Here is a 20,236-nt window from a genome sequence, read left to right on the forward strand (position 1 = left end):
GACGCCACTTCTGGTTGCGACGCCACTTCTGGTCGCGACGCGATCACCGGCCCCGGCGCTATCCTCGGCGCGATCCCCTTCCCCCGACCAGGACAGTGGGGACCGGGGAACGACACCGATGGCGCCCACCCCGAGGAGACTCCTGGTGAGTTCGCGGCGTCGAGGTTGTAATTGCTCGGCCCGACCGAGAGGCCGGGCGGGACGGCGTCACTCGCCTGGATCCTGTCGGCGTTCGGCCCCGGCGGGTTCCAGGTGGCGTTGGCGGCCTCCGGCTCCATGCGGCACCCCCTCGCCACATGCCCCTCTCGACCACAACGGTGGCAAACCCACGGGGCGTTCCGTCGGGGTGGCTCGGCGCGATGTTGTAGAGGCGGCTGCCAGCGACGCGGCGGCTGGTCGCGCCCCTGGTCCCTCTGCTCCGCAAGTCCCCGGATCGCCGCGTACACCTCCCACAGCGATGGCTCCAGCTCAGACGTCAGGGGTCCGTTCCCAGCTGCCCCACAGGCAGCCTGTGGCGACGGTGCAGGTTCGGCGGTTGGTGTCGCTGGACCCAGTAGTGCCGCGGCAACGGCTCGGCTGTTCCCCCCCGCCGCGCCAGCCACCCGGCCCACGGGTGGCACCCAGCCCATGACCTACTCGTGGGCTTGGATGGTCCGGGCAGCCCACAGCGAGGTGCGTTCCTCCAGCGTCACCACGGGCATTATAACGCCGGCGCGGCAAGCGTAGGCGATGAGGTGCTCGACCACGAGGTCCTCGAGCGCTTCTTCAGCCAGGCGAGGGAAAGCCCTCCTCGCCAACACGAGCAGCGCACCCCTGTAGGCTAAAGGGGAAGGGAGATGTAAGAGGAGAATGCCTCTTCGCCCAGAACGGATGGCAAAGCTCGTAGTGCCTCTTCATCTGTCCACTCGAGAGCGTGGAAGGGAGCCTCGAATCGGCGGACAAACCCCTCCCAATCTTCTTCCTCGGCCACGAACTTGTCGACGGGCCCCAGCCGACGCGGCCGTCCTGCCACCTGCAGGTGTGACGAGGTTGGTTGCGGCTCCTGCCCGGCCGGCTGGTCGGCCTCCGGGTCCCGTGGCCTCTCCTCCCGTAGTACGCGTGGGGGTCCTGGTGCTGGCGGGCCCCCCATAGGGAGCCTCTGCAGTAACTCCTGGAGTGCCCTCTCCACGCGGGCCATGCGGTCCTCCATGGGGTCCTCCAGGCGATCCAGGCTCCCTGCTGCTGCTTCTGGTAGCAGGCCCCCTTGTTGCCCGGGATAGGAAGGATCCCCGGCCCCTGCTTCCTCTTCTCTTGGCTCTTTTCCGCGGGGATTCTTCTTCGTAGTCATTGTTCATCCCACCGCTGCCACCAGATGTAAAGGAGAGCCGACACAAGATTGCAGGGGTTTCGTCTTTTAATCCTTTTCTACCATCCACACCTGTCCCCCGCCGTCCCAATCTCGTTCCCGCCAATGGCCCCCTCTTCCCGCCCGTTCTCCCCTTATATCTCCTCGATCACCCCTCCCACTAACCCTCCTATTGGTGGGAATCCTTCCCCTGACACCCCTACACATGTATGAACACTTAATCATTGGCTGGAAACTTGGAGGACCACGGATATTAGGCAATTGTTTGCCCCGACTCAAGGCCCGGAATTTGCCTTCCCACTTGTCTGTGGTTACTCGTGCTTCTGCGTGTGAGTCTATAAGACTGTGAGTCTCTGTGTTTGTGTGTGTCTGGGGAACTGCGAGTCTGTGGGTCTCTGGCTTCACTACTTTCACACGCACGCGGCTGCACACACAAATACTCACTCTCAGCGCAAGGCTGACTGATTACATCTCACGGATGATTGCTCCACTGAACAAAATAGTTACGCGGTTGAGTTTCCAAGTGCGAGTTAAATTAAATAAATGTCAAAAATCTATCATATAAGTCGAGGACTGCATGTTTACGTGGTAATACAGCACCGAGTTATTGTTAGGGTTCCGCATTCGACTTAAAATTATTTTATCGATAGACAATTTTCAAGGATGTTGGTGATTTTTGGGGGTAAAAAAGATGACGAGACGCTCCCGCTTTAATGTATGTCTGCGATACAGGGCGCGGTGACGTGATGCCTGCCCTCTTGTGGACACGGACTTCCACTGCGTTGATAAAAATGTAACCAGACTAAGCCGTCACTCCTTTTTTAACGTCGGCCCGTTGAACGTTGTTTTTCTACAAAGTCAGTGATGAACTACGACCCATCTCTGCACTTAACGTCGCGCGGTATCCGATCTATAACGTCGCTACGAACGGGCAGCTACTGTACTTTCCACTGCGGAGAGCGAGGCGGCTGTGCGGCACAGTGAGTGGCTCGGCAACGCCCCCGGATGACAGAGCGACGCACAGCGGGCCCAAAGCGAAACCCCTCCGCACAGTTTCAAAAGTGTTTAGGTCGTGTTGCGTTCTCTTGTTTAAATCCCTTGATATATTTATCAACATTTATCTCTCATCACCGTGATTCAAGAACGCCCATACAGTGTTAGTGCAGCTCATGCAAAATAAGAAAACTAATAAGATAACGTTGGAAACTAAATTAGGCGGGTTAAGTCGTTTTGATGAAGGGGAATGCGCAATAGGTTATTTGGCATCGCTCGAAGCCTCACGCCAACGACAGTGAGATTAAGAGCACCGCACCGACCGAGCGGGCAGTACATGTGGGGGGAGAGCTCCGCAACAGCAACGAGAGCAGCGGCCGGACGATCCACCACGTTCACTCTCTGACTCCACCGTTCACTCATGCATCGCATTCCACCAAGCTTCTGCATCATCTTCTTTGGGTCTTTCAGTAAAGCCACGGAGATATCTGCAGTCACGAAAGCTTTAAGTCAAGATTCCGTATCATCGTTAGCGAGTACAGAAAACTATTTTTTTCATGAAATGTCTTAAAACTCACTCTTCTATCAAATTGTGTGTTTAATATCTTTTTAAATGGTACTGCATTTGTAATGGTTTTCAGCTGGTGAATAAAATATCTCCCTGGAACCTGGTTTCGCTTGAAGTCGTTTAACTTCAAGTCGCCACAACATTAACCGAGCAAGTCTACTCTTACCACCATTACCATTCGTCCTGTTCGTGTGACTTGCTCTGTGGCCCCTTGGAAATCCTTCCTTATTCTCGAGCATCGCTCTTTGCAAGCAAACAGTTTGTTTTCTCTTGCCCTTGATACTTACTCTGGAATTAGTTTTTTGAGGTCCATTGTTTGAAACAAAAGCAACCTAGACTTTTGCGTAAGTTGTACATAGTTCCCGACTTATGAATACCCGCACTCGCGATAAAAACTGTAGCAGTCTTGTATGGAGACAGAGTCGTCGTAGGAGGCAACACGTTTTATTTATAACTATCACAGTAACACAACTAGATCCCTAACACGAAGGGGTAACGGCCCCTTCCACCCACGACCTAGGGAGGTACAGCCTCCGGGCTAATGTATCCTAGCCACCGGGCTAATGGCTCCTATGGCCCTCCGGCTAGCTGGACCTAGGGGAGGCTGACCCACCACTGGCTCGGTGGGTCCCCGACCACTGGCCCATCCAGACCCGGCCCTTAAAATGACGTCGGGCTGAGGGATCCTCAGGGTCCTAGCCTCCTGACCACTGGCACCGCACTGAGAAGGACGTCGGTGCTTGGGGTCCAGGGTCTTGTCTTCAGGCGGCTTCTTTGCTTTGGCTTGAGGCGAACTGCCCTCTGCTCTCAAGATCCCGCCTTTTATACCATTCCCCACCGAGGGGCGGGGTTCTGTGGGATCGTACGCATCCCCCAGCCCCCTCCCCTCGAAGGGGTTCTGGCCATGGGTAACCCAACCGGTCCGCACCGGTTTATACCGCTCCCCACCGAGAGGCGGGGTTCTGTGGGATCACACACACACCCCACAGCCCCCTCCCCTTGGCGGATTCCGGACGGGGGGTAACACAAGCACCCCGCACCAGTAAGTACTGTGGCTTGGCGCTCGCGTGTCCCAGCATGACCACCACACAACTTCCATGAAAACGCGAACTCTAGCTCGCATATTAAACCGCGGCACTATTTTGTTCAGCTGAGCGATTCTCCGCGAGATGTAACGAGTCGGCCTCGCGCTGGGAGTGAGTGTGGGCGTTTAAATTCAGTACATGAGCCCGTTTCGACTTACGAACAGTGCTACTTATGAGCGCGTCGCGGGAACGAATTATGTTCGTAGGTAGAGGACTGTGCTACTCTTATTTACTTGTGCTTTATATTAGACCGTGACCAATTCAGGAGGAGAGGTTGAGGCGACTAAATGTGGAGAACCCCAAGCTGGAGCGGACTCGTGGCTCGTGTTCAGTGGCAGCCGTGTGGCTCTCCGGGGTCACGGACATTCTTCAGAGGAGGTTCGAGTTTTTGGCAAAATCAGGAGTTTCTGCAATGTCGCGTTTGGGGGGCGATGATCCCGACCCTCACAGCACACGACACAGACTCGCGGGACAAGCAATCCAGGTCGCTTTTAATTTACAATTCAACAGAAGCCACCATTTGCTGGCTACATCATTTCCCAGCAAACGGTCCCACCCGCATCTAAGGCACCGTGCGCAGCCCTGGGCTGAGTGAGTCGCGATGATTCTGAAGTTTTTGGAAATGGACTTTCGCAAAAAAAAAGTCAAAGTGGTGTCCTGCTGCTCACGTGAATTGAGGCAGCGCTCATCTCCTATTCACAGCCCTGAGCCGTGGTGGAAATCCACATTCAGAGTCTCTCGTAGGACAATCATTGTTAACTTCCTTCCACACAAAGTGTGGCATCTCATTTTCTCGACCCTGGAAGGATTGTGGGCTGAGTCAACCCCCGCCCCCCCCAACCAACCGGATGTTTAATTCGCGACTTTCTGGCTGAGAGCTGCTTGCCCTGCCGCTGAGCCACTCGGCAGGGGTCACCCTCTCTCCGTTCTCCTGGAGCTTTGGAAACGGCCAAGCGGCAAGAGTGAGATCTCCAGAACAACTTTGCCAAAGTGGGGAGACGGAGCTGTCCGCATTTATGCATGCCTATTGTCTACTGTTTTGACCCATGCGTATCTCCTGGGGAGATAAGTGGTTTAAACATTCCAAATACGGCATATAACCTTTGTGTATTAAAAAAAACTTCACTATTTTGTACAAATGAATTCCATAAGCCACTTTGTGAAATTTCTTTAGGTTATGAAAAATGAACGCGTTTCATTTGAAACAAATGCAGTCATCCGAGCCATCAGCTGATGGAAATTGCACATTTGTTTGACGGGGATCCATATAATCACAGATATTAGAAATAAATTAACGTGAAAATATGTAATGGTGCAAAGCAACAACGTAAAGATTGCACTTTTGCTAATACTCCTGTCCATATCATCAACAAGTACAGCTACAGGCTGGTGTAAATGTATATGTGTGTGAGCAAAATCACCTGTTGTCCGTGTGTAAGCGTGTTAGCATGTGTGAAACAGTAGTTGCTTGAGATTTGCCAACTTTCTATTCGCCTGCATCAGGGGTGGGCAACCTGTGGCTCCGGAGCCGCGTGCGGCGGCTCTTTGAGGACTACTTCGTGGCTCTCGACACAATAATGCAAAGTAAAAACACCCTCCTAATTCTTTTCGATAAATGGTGAACGTCTAAAAGCCCAACAATTATTTGAAATGCGACAAGTTATTGTGCGTGTGCTGTTCTTAAAATAGTGATTAATAAAAAATACATGGTTTGACGTGATTCATTCAGGGCCGTCTTTGTATTCACATGCATTGCGGCTCTTTAAATATTGAGCTTGTTTTACCGACCCCTGGCCAGTATACATCACATTGTTCAAACGAATATCCAAAAACTCACAAAGACCAGAACTAACAGAGGACCCTTGCCCATAAACTGAATATGAAAAATCGGTCTAAATTTTGCTTGTGTTGAACCAATGCTGCTCAAATGATGGACTTCCATTGGATCGTGTGGCTGATGGGATGTGTACATTTTTTGTATTTTGTTACTTATAAACTCTCCAGCATTATGATTTTGTGTCATGTATTACATTAGCATCAGTTACCACTCATGACCTCCGATACAAGTGCATGTACGTATGCGGTGCGTGTGCATAAGGTGGACATGTTGATGCACATATGTATGCGTTCATGTGTACGGTTTGTAAATAGCATTCAGAATTGTTTGATTAAAAACCTTCACAGAAGGAAAACTTGAAACAAAAAATCAACCAAATTCAATAAAATAGCACGCAAAATATGACATCTATAGAATTCGGGGCATGCAAATCGACACAGCCACACGGCACGACACCAACAGGGAAACTCGCACACTGGCCCACAACAGGGACCCCACACTACCCCAGCGTTATCGTGATAAATAACTCCCCTTGACAATGTTGACGTGAACATCTGTATAACTATGCTTAAATAAGACACAACTCAAAAAAACACAAGCAGGACGCTTGTGGACACGCGGCCTCGCACGAGTTGTGAAACTCGGTAAACGAGAGAACAGGACCATGAGAACACTGTTTCTGTTAAAGATGCGCCTCTACAGGACACGCATGAAGCGTTGCCTCGAGTGGCCACGATGTTGGTGCCTAGAGCCACGTCCATTCCACGTTCTACAGGGTACTAAGTTCCGTGCACAGACGCACTCGTGATCCAGTGAACGATCTCACCAACACAAGCAAATCCTTCACCAGGGGGGATTTCTTTATACAACAATCATGATATGTTACCCAGGAAAGCCACTTGGTTCACAATTGGAAGATAAATTAATTCAATTTTGTCAATAACATTGTATCCTTATGATTCATGGAGAGGTGGCTACCTCGGTTTGACTGCCAGCCACGGCTAACATGTGATGAGTGATATCTGAAGCTGCCCTGGACTCCTATTTTCAATCTGCACTGACCACTGTGGTGATGTATGGTCAAACCACCCCTATGAGCAACACAGAGTGGGGAGCCTTCATCCAGCGGTGGATTGGCAAAAGGGCTGCAGCTGTAGTCTACTGACACGAGTGCTGCATGAGTGGGCTTATTATGAACACATCATGACCTGATCTTGAGATGCTTCGGAAAAGGGTTTATATTGCTTAGCTCTCCTATTTATTTGTTCGTTTGAGTCAAGACCACTTGAATAACAGTACTGTCTACTGCTATTTCAATCCACTGCTGTATGAAGCCCTCCCCATGGTGTCAGCCATGGAGCCTATTCAAGTACAATACAAGTCGTTCCTGGATGAACCAAGGACATCGTCATCATCAGTATTATTATTGACAACCACAGAAGGCGGTGTTTGTAGTTCGGCTCCCTGCCCAATCACATTTCATGCATAAACACAATTACAACACAATCACAGCAACACATTGGCACATACAATGAATAAAACACATATCAGGGCTGCAATGACAACAAATCCCAACTTGCTAAATAAGCAGAGCAAGAAACTGGGTTTCTGATAAAGGGGCTAGACCGGTGTTCTTCATTGCAAGGCCCGTGGGCCACTGGCGATCCCTGGTGGCCTTTAGTGCGGCCCCCAACAAGACACAACACGTGACAACACCCCCCGTCATCGTGCTGCTGGCAAACCCCCAATGGTTTCAAATGTGGCGGCCCTCTCACTGATGATGTCTTATTGGCAAAAGTGGCCCCCCCTCTGAAAACTAGTCGAAAACACTGGACTAGATGGTCACAGCCCAAACATTTTGAACTCGCAACCTTCTGACCCGAGCCGCTCGGTCGACCGCTGAGCTGCCATTGTTACACGACGACGAACTACGGTACGATGGTGCAGATACAGAAAATAACACGAAACCGGTCTGAACGAGCCAGCAGCCGCAACCCACACATCTTACGATTCGCCTCGAACACGGCAACACTTGCGGACGTGTTCTCGTGAACAGGGGAGTGTGCAGTCACCAACACCGCGTCGCGCACGCGGTCACCGCACACCGCAAGTGGTTTGAGTGGAGAGGGCTTGAAGGCCACTTTGACCAAGGCTGTCCAGGGATGTAACGGCAATGGTGACGTACGGGGATCCTGACCCATACGGCGCTTTGCTGCCATCGGTGTACAACATTCAAACACACGCAAATCATCGACAGCCTACTGGCTGTACCACCTTGCTCCTCTCACATGGAATTATATTGCATTTGTTTTACATTACAAAACACATTCTGACCCAGACATTGGATGCTGAAGAGACGTGAAGGCAGGCCCATGGGTCTCTGTGTAAGTCTATGAGGTCTCGCCAGTCTACAGGTTTCTTCTGAGTCTGTGGATATCTATGAAGTCTATCGGTATCTCTGTATGTCTATGTCTTTTTAATATCGGTAATATCAGATTTTCATCCCTCTTATGTATTGTAATTTTAATTAATCAATAATGTGTTTATATTATGTTACCACTGATGTTAGTCATAGTTGTAAATCGAACTGAATTTGCTAGGTCCATAGTGCAGTGAGCTAATCACTCTGCCACCAATCCATCTATGGTTATCTATGTAAGTTTTATGGGTCTCTATATAAATCTATGGGTCTATATGTCAATCTATGGGTCCGTGTAAATTTATGCAAGTTTCCGGGTCGTGATGCAAGTCCTCGGGTCTCGGTGAATCCGAGGCTTGCGTGATGCTACACAGGCCGTCCTCCACGCGACTCTTTGGCTGGAAGGCACAAGGAACGGAGAAGCCGCATGAGAGAGCCACATGGACACATACGCACCTCGGCTCCGGAGAGACAGACCCCTCCCGTTCACTGTTAATTATATAGTCTAGAGGGAAATTGCAAGATCCATGCGAAAGATGTGCTTGTTTCGATTTAAAACTTTCGTGACTGCAGGGATTCATCTTCTTGGTTCTTTCAGAGAACCTCTGTCTTGGAGAAGTCAATGTCATGTGAGCCCACTGAATTGTAATCCTGCATACTGCATAATGCACGGGCATAATATGACTTTGAAACCCCCCCCCACCCACCTCCTACACATTCCACAAGTAGTGACTAATCCCATATCTGCATTTCCCATAAATATGCTAAATTCCTCTTGATATGCAAATTCCTTTGTCAAGGCGCCCCTTCCCCCCTCCAACCCAGCTTAAATATACGTTGCCAAGCCTGGTGGTGCCCATTCAGACGCTGTCTTTCCGACAGACCTGTTCTTCACCTGAGGACGGCTGCTTGCGTTGTGGCCGAAACGTCGTGAGAATTATTTTATTTAGTTTTATTTTTATTATTTTATTATTTCCCTTCTACGTGACTTTACCGAAAAAACCAAGAAGATGTGCTTGTGTTGCTGATGAGAGCAAGGACCTGAGCAGATGGTTGTGTTAAGGGGTCAGGCTTCTGGGAAACACCGGCAATGTGGCTTGAGTCAGAGACCCCCTCTTCCCTTGCAGCTGAAATGACAAACGTGAACGAAGACAGTGTATAGGAGAGCATCAACGTACTTTTAAGTTTAAAAAATAAAAACAACAAAAAACATCGAACGAAAATGTAAAAGTGTGCAAAGAATCAAAATGGGGAGATTCGTGCTTGGAACTTACACCGAGAGACAGAGAGAGGAGCACGTGGATTAGAGAACGCAGGCAGGTTAGAGACATCGTCCCACCGAGGAGACCGGTCATGGCGAGAAGGTACGATGGCCGAACAATCCGGAATAGTAACAGAGGAGCCGCCAGGAGCTGAGCGCGCCCGAGAGGACACTTGCCGAGGAGATGGTGCTATGAAATCAGTTCATGTGCCGGTGTTGGGATGGATCGTTACATCGAAGTGTCGTGAAAGGTTGTAGCGGTTAGGGAAGAGTTCATCCAACAGTGGATTGACCATGGCTGAGGTATTTTCTGGGTGTGTCCGAGTGTATTCTGGTGTACCCAGGTGTATCCGGGTACACTCAGGTGTACCCAGGTGTACCCAGGTGTATCTAGGTTTTACCCAGGTGTACCCAGTTGTCTCCAGGCATTACCCAAGTGGATCCAGGTGTTACCTGGGTGTCTCTTGGTGTTATACAGGTGTGTCAGGGTGTTACCAAAGTGTATCTAGGTGTGTCCACGTGTGCTCAGATGTACCCAAGTGTGTCCGGGTGTGCCCAGGCATAACCTGGGTGTGCCCAGGTATACCCATGTGTACCTAGGTGTTACTCAGGTGTGTCCGGGTGTTACCCGGGTGTCTCTGGGCAGGCACACCTGTTTGGTGAGGCGGCTGTGCAGGTTGCTCTTCAGAAGCCATTGGTGTTGCAAGGCCCCCTTGGCACTCAGCCGCCACCTGATAAAGAGAGTGGTAGTGCAGCAGTTAGCGCAAATAGTTCAATTCCTCATCACTTCCATCATCAGTGCCGATTGTTATCTTATGGTGATTAGGATGTCTAAACTCTTCCTACCTCTCTCGATTTTTAAGCTGAGAGCTGGCATGGTTTTGTGAATTTATGAAAAATCCAGATACATGTGTAGTGACATCGCGGGATGTCACTGTGCAGTGCCGGCCCTGGAGAGGCACGGCGTGCGGTGTAAGGACATCGTGGACACCACAATGGTGTGGGTGTAGTACCAGCCCTAGAGGAACCTGGTGAGCGCTGATTGATAGCGCTGGATGGCACCACGCTTGGCATGCAGTGCCAGCCCTACAGGACAGGGTGTGGGAGTGCTGGCCGTAAGAATGAGGTTACTAAAGGCCATGGCACTCTGGTTGACCCGAGAGGACACGTGACCAGTTAAGTCTACAAAGGGGCCCAAGTGGGGGCTAGGGGTGGTCACGTGGTTGGGACCCAGATTCTTCCCGAGGATTCTGGAAGGTGGTCGTGGCAAAGGGCGGAGGCAGACACACCGCAGAGAATAGAAGTCGGGTCCCCAGAGGGACAGGCATTGTTGTTCATCCTGAAAAAACCTTCGTCTACGTTCTCCGCTCAACGAGTCTCCAACACGTGGACCCGGACCCGAGCTGCGGTCTCGGTCCGTAGTAGCTAGTGATGTTGTAATTAGTGTAGTTAGCCTGGTGGTCACCACCATAAGTTGTTATTTGTTAAGGGAAGTTACCCCGTGTGTTGGAGTTAAATAAATGTGTTGCCTCCAAGTCTACGTCTGCGACTCAGTTGAACTCACTACACATGTAATGTGGTGGGTTAAACCACGAGGTTATATGGGCATGTATTGCACCACACACCAGCTGTCAGCGTTCACCTCTTGAATTCCTATGGCAGGCACGAGTCTATCCATAGAACAATCACTGGTGACTTATCCACAAAGCGGTTCCCCATTTAGAGTATTGACCCCAAAGTATAATGGCCTGAGTCAACCCCCTCGCTCAAGCACTAAGCCACCCGGCCGGACAACACTGCCTCAACTCAAACACACGCACACACACATGCCCACGACCATGCAGACGAGCACGCACACCCACGCACACGTGCACAGGCACACTCGATTGCACACGCTCATGCACGTATAAGCGCACAAGTGTGCATGCGCACACATGGACACGCATACAACGTGCACATACAGACACGCGTAAACGCACGGACATGCATACACGCACACACTCAAAACGCACATATGCACGCGAATACGTGCACAGGCACACTGGAACGCACACATGCATGCACGCATACGCCCACACGCCTGCACGCGCACACACGGACACATGGACACACACACGGACACGCATACATGCACACACTCAAACGCGCACATGCACGCACACACGTGCACACGAGCACGTGCACACTCACCCCTTCCCCTTGACAAGGAGGTTCGTAATGAAGTCCTTTGCGTCTTCAGACACCTCGCTAAACACCTCCCCATCAAACTCCCAGTTGGAGGTAACGATGTTGTTCAGTGTCTCACTCTCATCTTCGCCCAGGAATGGAGAGAGGCCACTGAGGCTGGGACACATGGAGACAAGGGGGAAGTGGAGACAGCAACGCAGGACATGGGAGTCATGGGCAACACGGGGACGTGGCGACACAGAAACAGTGATATGTAATTTTCAAATAATCTTTAAATTAAATCTTGACTTAAAGCTTTCGTGACTGCAGGAATTCATACTCTTTGGGTCTTTCGGTTCTGTTGTGATCGAAACGTCGCAGCTTTTTGTTATTTTCTTTGAACCATCTATGTGACTCTACCGAAAGACCTAAAGAATATCAATTCCTGCAGTCACGACAGCTTTAACTAAAGATTGATATTCTTAGGTTTTTTCGGTAAAGTCACGTAGGTAAAACATTTAAATTAATAAAAGTAAAATAAAACAAATTAAAAATTTTGTTTTGACAGACAACTATTACAGGTTATTGATAGACAGCCAGTTTGTTGTTTTACCAGTTTTAGTTTTTACTTGCTTTCTTTTTTCACACTTTTGTTATGTATGCTAGGTGTTAGTTACAAACCGCACCTCTCCATAACAAAGGCTCAGTCCTTTGTTATGCAGTCTACTCTTGGTCTTAAGCCTCACCTTACCATATTAATAAAAAAGTGTGCCGTTCCTGGCCCTTCCCCCCTCAACCATTATATATACGGGGTAGTATTTCTTGTGATCTCTCATTTACTTGATACAGCTGTCGTGGCTGTGACGGTTCCACCTGAAGACGGAGGCTTGTGTTGCTTCCGAAACGTCGTGAATTTTTTTATGTTTTATTTTACTTTTATTAATTTAAATGTTTTACCTACGTGACTTTACCGAAAAAACCTAAGAATATGAATATTTAACTAAAGATTTAACCGCCTCAACGTGGAGGGTTTTCACAAAACTATTAGACCTTTTAACAAACTTCGAGACAAGAAGGCTCATCTGATCGAGTCGCTCACATTTCTGAACAGATGCCGCGACACAAAGGTAATACCGATCGCCTTTACACTGACATTGCTGCTATCACATCTCCTAATGCTAAACGGATCTTGTTCAGGGCCGGCTTAGCCCTGATCTCAGAGAGAATAAGATTGCTCCGATTGAACTAGATATTTAGACAAGACTCTCTTGAAATCACACTTAACATTGACAGAAAAAATGTCTACATCTGAATGGGAACATGTAGGTTACATGTTAGCCTCTTCAGCTGCCTCAATGTCAGCTAAATGCAAAGATAACCTGATTTACAAGTTCAACCTCATTTCCAAGAAGAAGCCAGATTCACACGTAAAGAAAATAGACATTGACAAGATTGATATCAACCAGAGTAACAGTCTAGTTTCTGGCAGCCTAAAATCGGTTCTAGCTAAAGGGTTGAATTTCGCAGCCATCCCAGTGGTTGATATCATTGCCCAGGTCGATGTAGCCCTTAAGGGTTTGGGACACATCACTGCAGACGTGGCCGGATCAGAAATCGCAGCAATCCTCAACAACGCTAAGACACCTATCAGCAACGTCAGTAACGAAGAACGCTTTGAGCTGTCTCAAATAAAAAAGAGAGATGACATCGTCATCCTCTCAGCCGAAAAGGGCAATGCCACAGTTATCATGGACAAAGCCACACACAATAACAGCATTCAGGACCTACTTAATGATGGTAGCTATACAAAATTAAAAGAGATACCACCAATAGCCTCGTTACGAATACCAACAATATCATCACCGATTCGACATTTAATCGAACCAACCACGCGGTTTTCCTTAAAACCTTCTGCTGTTAGACCACCCAGATTGTATGGCTTACCAAAAATCATAAAGAAGGTACACCCCTTCGTCCTATCGTCTTCACCATTGACTCACCCACCTACAAACTGGCCTGATTTCTGTCTGAAACCTTACAACCATTCACTGGTAGACCACCTCAGCTGTACTTACCTCAGCTCACTTGGTATCGTTAATTAAGGACATATCACTATCTCCAGGTAATTTGCTCGTGAGTTTCGATGTATTCTCTTTGTTTACCAAAGTTACTGTGCTTGACACCGTTGCAATCATTGAAGATTTGGTCCAACAAAGACTGAATGCTGATGTACCGACCCGGGTGAGACACTGCCTCACCAACACTTACTTCACCTGGAATGTAACATTCTACAAACAAGTTGAAGGTACCCCAATGGGTTCTCCCTTATATCCAGTTGTAGCCAATGTTTCATGGAAAAGTTTGAGACAGGTGCCATCCAGGCATCCACTCTACGTCCGTCCTTGTGGAAGAGGTACATAGATGACACATTCGTCATCTGGCCACATGGCCGACCAGCTCTGAAACCAATCCTCAACCACATCAATTCCATACACCCAGCCATCAAATTCACCATGGAAGTGGAAAAGGATGGTAAGCTACCATTCTTGGATGTTTAATCGAAAAGAGACCAGATGGCTCAATGGGACACTCTGTCGACAGGAAAGCCACCCATATGGATGCTACATAAAACCGGACTCCCACCACCATCCATCTCAGAAGAATTCCCTCATGAAATCTCTACACCATAGAGCTCGATGCATGTTCGACCATCATCACCTAGCCAGTGAGCTGGAGCACATACACCAAGCTCTCAAGATGAATGGATATTCAGACTACACAATCCGTAAAGCTATCACCCCAACTTATTGGGAAATAACCATATGAGGACCACAATCAAAACCATCACCTTGCCATACATATCAGGGGTCACCAAAAAGATTTCCAAAATCATGAACAAACACAAGATCCAGGTTCAATTTAACACAGCACGTAAAATTCGTGATCTGATCCCATCTGTGAAGGATGTGATCCCTGATATGCAATACCCCGGCGTCTACAAATAAGCTGTGTCTGTGGCAGTAGTTACATTGGGGAAACTAAGCGACATGTATCAGACCGTGTTCGTGAACATAAGGCAGATCTGAAACACTGTAGGACCAATACCTTAGCCGTGGCTGATCATGTTTTAATGCGGTGGGCTCACACGAAATTGATTTCTCTAAGACGAAGGTACTTTGCAAACCCACTGACTATCAACAAAGATTCGTTCATGAAGCCATCCATATGTAGTGACATCGCGGATGTCACTGTATGGTGCAGGCCGTGCTATGTACTCACATCGCAGACACCACATATGTAGTAGCATCGTGCATGTCACCAAGTAATGCCAGCTCTAGCAAGGCACGGCGTGGATGCACCGTCATCGCGGACACCCCATAGGTGGGTGTAGTACCAGCCCTAGTGAGGGCTTGGTGGCACACGCATGGCGTGCAGTGCTGTCTCCACCGGAGGGAGTGGGAGAGTGTCAGCCAGGGACAGGGTTACACTGGGCCATGGCATCTGGTTGACCCCAAAGGCACGTGACCGGTAAAGTCTACAGCGGGCCCCCAAGTGGGGACTAAGGGGTGGTCACGTGTCCGGGGAAAAGTTGTCTCGAGAAGAGTCGAGAGAGAGCCAGAGCTCTCTCGAAGGTGGGCTGGGGCCAAGGGCGGAGCCGGCCCCGGCCCGGGAGCATGTAAGCCGGGTCACCGCAGGGACCGGGGGTTCGTTGCTGCTACCGTCATCTGAAGATCTACGTTCTACATCCAGAAGAGTCTCTAACACTTGGTCCGGAACCCGAGCCGGGGTCCGGTCCATTGTAGCTAACTCCCCGTGTGTTAGTGTAGTTAGCCAGGTGGTGCACCACCCTAGGCTGTTATCTGGTAAAGGGGCCAGCTACCCCTTTGTGTATTCGTGTTGGTGTAATAAATGTCTTGACTCTAAGACGTACGTCTGCGGACTCAGTTGGGCCCATTACACATAAATACAGACACAGACACAATTGAAACTTAGAAGGGGGTTCAACGTGGCAATAATTGGAAGGACGTTATCAGCTAGTTTAAGTCATAACTGGCTGTGATGTTCCCCGTGGCTTCGGCTCTCCAATTTCACATCAACAAGTTGAATTTCTTGCGCCAACGTGGCCACCTACGGACGCTGACCTCTATGTCGTGGTGGCTCTGCGATCTCACATTAACATGCTCATCTCTCCCATTAACATGCTAATCTCTCACATTAACATGCTCATCTCTCACATTAACATGCTCATCTCTCACATTAACATGCTAATCTCTCACATTAACATGCTGATCTCTCACATTAACATGCTAATCTCTCACATTAACATGCTAATCTCACATTAACATGCTCATCTCACATTAACATGCTAATCTCTCACATTAACACGCTAATCTCTCACATTAACATGCTCATCTCACATTAACATGCTATCTCTCACATTAACACGCTAATCTCTCACATTAACATGCTCATCTCACATTAACATGCTAATCTCTCACATTAACATGCTAATCTCTCACATTAACATGCTATTTCTCACATTAACATCACTAGCCCCGCCCACTTTGTTATGACCCGAGGACTACACCCTATAAAACAGTCAGGAGCTTTCCTTCCTCTGATGATAATCACCTGTGTTGTGATCGAAATGTTCTAGTTTAGTTTTTTCTTTGAGCCATCTACGTGACTGTATCGAAAGACCCAAAGAATAATAATCTTTAAATTCTGACGGTGATTCCGGCAAACAATGGCCTAGGTTATTGAACGGTCTTCAAATGACGTTACGGATCTTTAACGTCCACTGTGAAGTGGACATCGAGGAGCATTTTGCGGTCGATATGCACCGCGGTATTGACCGTGGTGGCCGGCCAGCTTGAAATTGCCAACCCTCTGTAACGAGCAGTGAGCGGGGTGACTGCTCGTGCTGCATCAACCAGGGCCGTGGTGTCACCACTGCACGTTTAAAAAGCGTCTGCTCGAGTTTTGTACACAGTCGCCGGAGCAAAATGGGCCTTAAGGAGTAAAACGTTAAGCGGCCAGCATCAAAGAGACTCACAAAGTTGTAATGGATAAAGAGTGGTGGAAGAGGTTTCTTGAAGTGAGCAAAGCCATTGGCAACCGAGAGAGAGCGGGAAGAGCTTTCGTGACTGCAGGAATTCATATCTTGGCTCTTTCGGTAAAGTCACGTAGATAGGTTGAAAGAAAAAACTATGACGTTTCGATCACAACACAAGCGCTCATCATCAGGAGGAAAAAAGAGTAAAGCTGCTGAGGAAGACTATTTTAAAGGTTTAGAATGGGTGTAGCCCAAGGGTCATAACAAGTGGGCAGGGCTAGTGATGTTAATGTGAGAGATTAGCATGTTCATGTAAGATCGGAGGACGCCGTCCCAAGACGGCACATAGGTGGCTATGTTAATGTGAGGAGATGAGCAAACTACCTCAAGAAAGCCACCGTGGAAGGAATGGCCACAGCCAAGAACCACAAGATGGGCTGGTGGGAATGCAGTGGATCCAGCACCGGGGGTGAGATGAGAGCGTGCTCGAGAACGTTGTGGAAACGCCGCACAGCGGTCGCACACAAGAATGAGCTCTTATTGCTTCAATACCTTGCTCAACCCAGGACACGCATTCACTTATCCAGTACAGCTCCGATAGTGCTGTGTGCTTGCTGGCCACTTGCGCTTGGTTATTTCGACAACGGAGATGTTTTTTTCTAGTTTGAAGCGAATGCTTGTGTAGCGTCATGACAAGCATTATATATAGCGTCATCGTTAGGCATTGTATATACTCACCTGTAGTAGCAGACATGCGTCCATAGGGGGTGGTAACTCAGGATGGGTAGGATGAGTCGGGCCGTTGGGACACTAGGTTCTCCCAGCCCCAACAGAGGAGTTGGGGGATATTCCAGAGCCCCCTAAAGAGTTCCAGAAGGAGGGCCATGGCCAGGGGCGGAGAGACCCTGGCACGAGTATAAAAGCCGGACCTCTGGACGAGTCCGGCAGTCTTCGTCAAGCTGAAGAAAGAAGACCAGCTCGGCGAGGACCCTGGAACCCCCAGACCCGACGTCCTTCTAAGGGCCGGGGCTGTAGTGGGCCAGTGGTCGGGACCCATGGACCTTGGCTGGGTCGGGTCAGATAGCCTCCCTTAGGTCCCCTTAGCCGGAGAGTGGAGAGTACTAGCCCCAGTGACAGGACATGCTAGCCCGGAGGGTTGAGAGTACTAGCCCCAGTGACAGGACACGCTAGCCCGGAGGGTTGAGAGTACTAGCCCCAGTGACAGGACACGCTAGCCCGGAGGTTGAGAGTACTAGCCCCAGTGACAGGACACGCTAGCCCGGAGGGTTGAGAGTACTAGCCCCAGTGACAGGACACACTAGCCCGGAGGGTTGAGAGTACTAGCCCCAGTGACAGGACACACTAGCCCGGAGGGTTGAGAGTACTAGCCCCAGTGACAGGACACACTAGCCCGGAGGGTTGAGAGTACTAGCCCCAGTGACAGGACACGCTAGCCCGGAGAGTTGAGAGTACTAGCCCCAGTGACAGGACACGCTAGCCCGAGGGTTGAGAGTACTAGCCCCAGTGACAGGACACGCTAGCCCAGAGGGTTGAGAGTACTAGCCCCAGTGACAGGACACGCTAGCCCGGAGAGTTGAGAGTACTAGCCCCAGTGACAGGACACGCTAGCCCGGAGAGTTGAGAGTACTAGCCCCAGTGACAGGACACGCTAGCCCGGAGGGTTGAGAGTACTAGCCCCAGTGACAGGACACGCTAGCCCGGAGAGTTGAGAGTACTAGCCCCAGTGACAGGACACGCTAGCCCGGAGAGTTGAGAGTACTAGCCCCAGTGACAGGACACGCTAGCCCGGAGGGTTGAGAGTACTAGCCCCAGTGACAGGACACGCTAGCCCAGAGGGTTGAGAGTACTAGCCCCAGTGACAGGACACGCTACCCGGAGGGTTGAGAGTACTAGCCCCAGTGACAGGACACGCTGGCCCGGAGGGTTGAGAGTACTAGCCCCAGTGACAGGACACGCTAGCCCAGAGGGTTGAGAGTACTAGCCCCAGGTAGGACACGCTGGCCCGGAGGGTTGAGAGTACTAGCCCCAGTGATAGGACACGCTAGCCCAGAGGGTTGAGAGTACTAGCCCCAGTGACAGGACACGCTGGCCCGGAGGGTTGAGAGTACTAGCCCCAGTGACAGGACACGCTGGCCCGGAGGGTTGAGAGTACTAGCCCCAGTAGGACACGCTGGCCCGGAGGGTTGAGAGTACTAGCCCCAGTGACAGGACACGCTAGCCCGGAGGGTTGAGAGTACTAGCCCCAGTGACAGGACACGCTAGCCCGGAGGGTTGAGAGTACTAGCCCCAGTGACAGGACACGCTGGCCCGGAGGGTTGAGAGTACTAGCCCCAGTGACAGGACACGCTAGCCCGGAGGGTTGAGAGTACTAGCCCCAGTGACAGGACACGCTAGCCCGGAGGGTTGAGAGTACTAGCCCCAGTGACAGGACACGCTAGCCCGGGAGTTGAGAGTACTAGCCCCAGTGACAGGACACGCTAGCCCGGAGAGTTGAGAGTACTAGCCCCAGTGACAGGACACGCTAGCCCGGAGGGTTGAGAGTACTAGCCCCAGTGACAGGACACGCTAGCCCGGGAGTTGAGAGTACTAGCCCCAGTGACAGGACACGCTAGCCCGGAGAGTTGAGAGTACTAGCCCCAGTGACAGGACACGCTAGCCCGGAGGGTTGAGAGTACTAGCCCCAGTGACAGGACACGCTGCCCGGAGGGTTGAGAGTACTAGCCCCAGTGACAGGACACGCTAGCCCGAGGGTTGAGAGTACTAGCCCCAGTGACAGGACACGCTAGCCCGGAGGGTTGAGAGTACTAGCCCCAGTGACAGGACACGCTGGCCCGGAGGGTTGAGAGTACTAGCCCCAGTGACAGGACACGCTAGCCAGAGGGTTGAGAGTACTAGCCCCAGTGGTAGGACACGCTGGCCCGGAGGGTTGAGAGTACTAGCCCCAGTGATAGGACACGCTAGCCCAGAGGGTTGAGAGTACTAGCCCAGTGACGGGACACGCTGGCCCGGAGGGTTGAGAGTACTAGCCCCAGTGACAGGACACGCTGGCCCGAGGGTTGAGAGTACTAGCCCCAGTGGTAGGACACGCTGGCCCGGAGGGTTGAGAGTACTAGCCCAGTGCAGGACCGCTGGCCCGGAGGGTTGAGAGTACTAGCCCCAGTGATAGGACACGCTGGCCCGGAGGGTTGAGAGTACTAGCCCCAGTGACAGGACACGCTGGCCGGAGGGTTGAGAGTACTAGCCCCAGTGGTAGGACACGCTAGCCCGGAGGCTATACCTCCCCAGGTATCGGGTAGAGGGGCCACTACCCCTCTGTGTCAGGACCCGTGTATCACGCAGTTGTATTAAATAAAGTGTTGCCTCAAGTGATCCGTCTCCAGTCTTCTTGGACCCACTACACTTGTATAAAGTATAAATAATAATAGCCTCTATTTGATACAAGTATCAAAGTGCTGTACGTAAAAATGTAACGACACTCTAAATCC

General features: G+C 50.4%; 1 long non-coding RNA gene across 1 annotated transcript; it reads right to left on the minus strand.

Moving 5' to 3' along the window:
- Window positions 1-4,464: 4,464 nt before the first annotated feature.
- Window positions 4,465-12,788, minus strand: LOC133355895 (uncharacterized). The gene is made up of 4 exons (XR_009756797.1): window positions 11,699-12,788; window positions 10,161-10,239; window positions 9,289-9,374; window positions 4,465-8,645 (listed from the first exon to the last, which is right to left on the minus strand). It is a non-coding gene; the product is annotated as an uncharacterized LOC133355895 (long non-coding RNA).
- Window positions 12,789-20,236: the final 7,448 nt, after the last annotated feature.

This window comes from Lethenteron reissneri, chromosome 52 (assembly GCF_015708825.2).
Source record: "Lethenteron reissneri isolate LAM-NWPU_2019-01 chromosome 52, ASM1570882v1, whole genome shotgun sequence".
NCBI classification, from domain to species: domain Eukaryota; kingdom Metazoa; phylum Chordata; class Hyperoartia; order Petromyzontiformes; family Petromyzontidae; genus Lethenteron; species Lethenteron reissneri.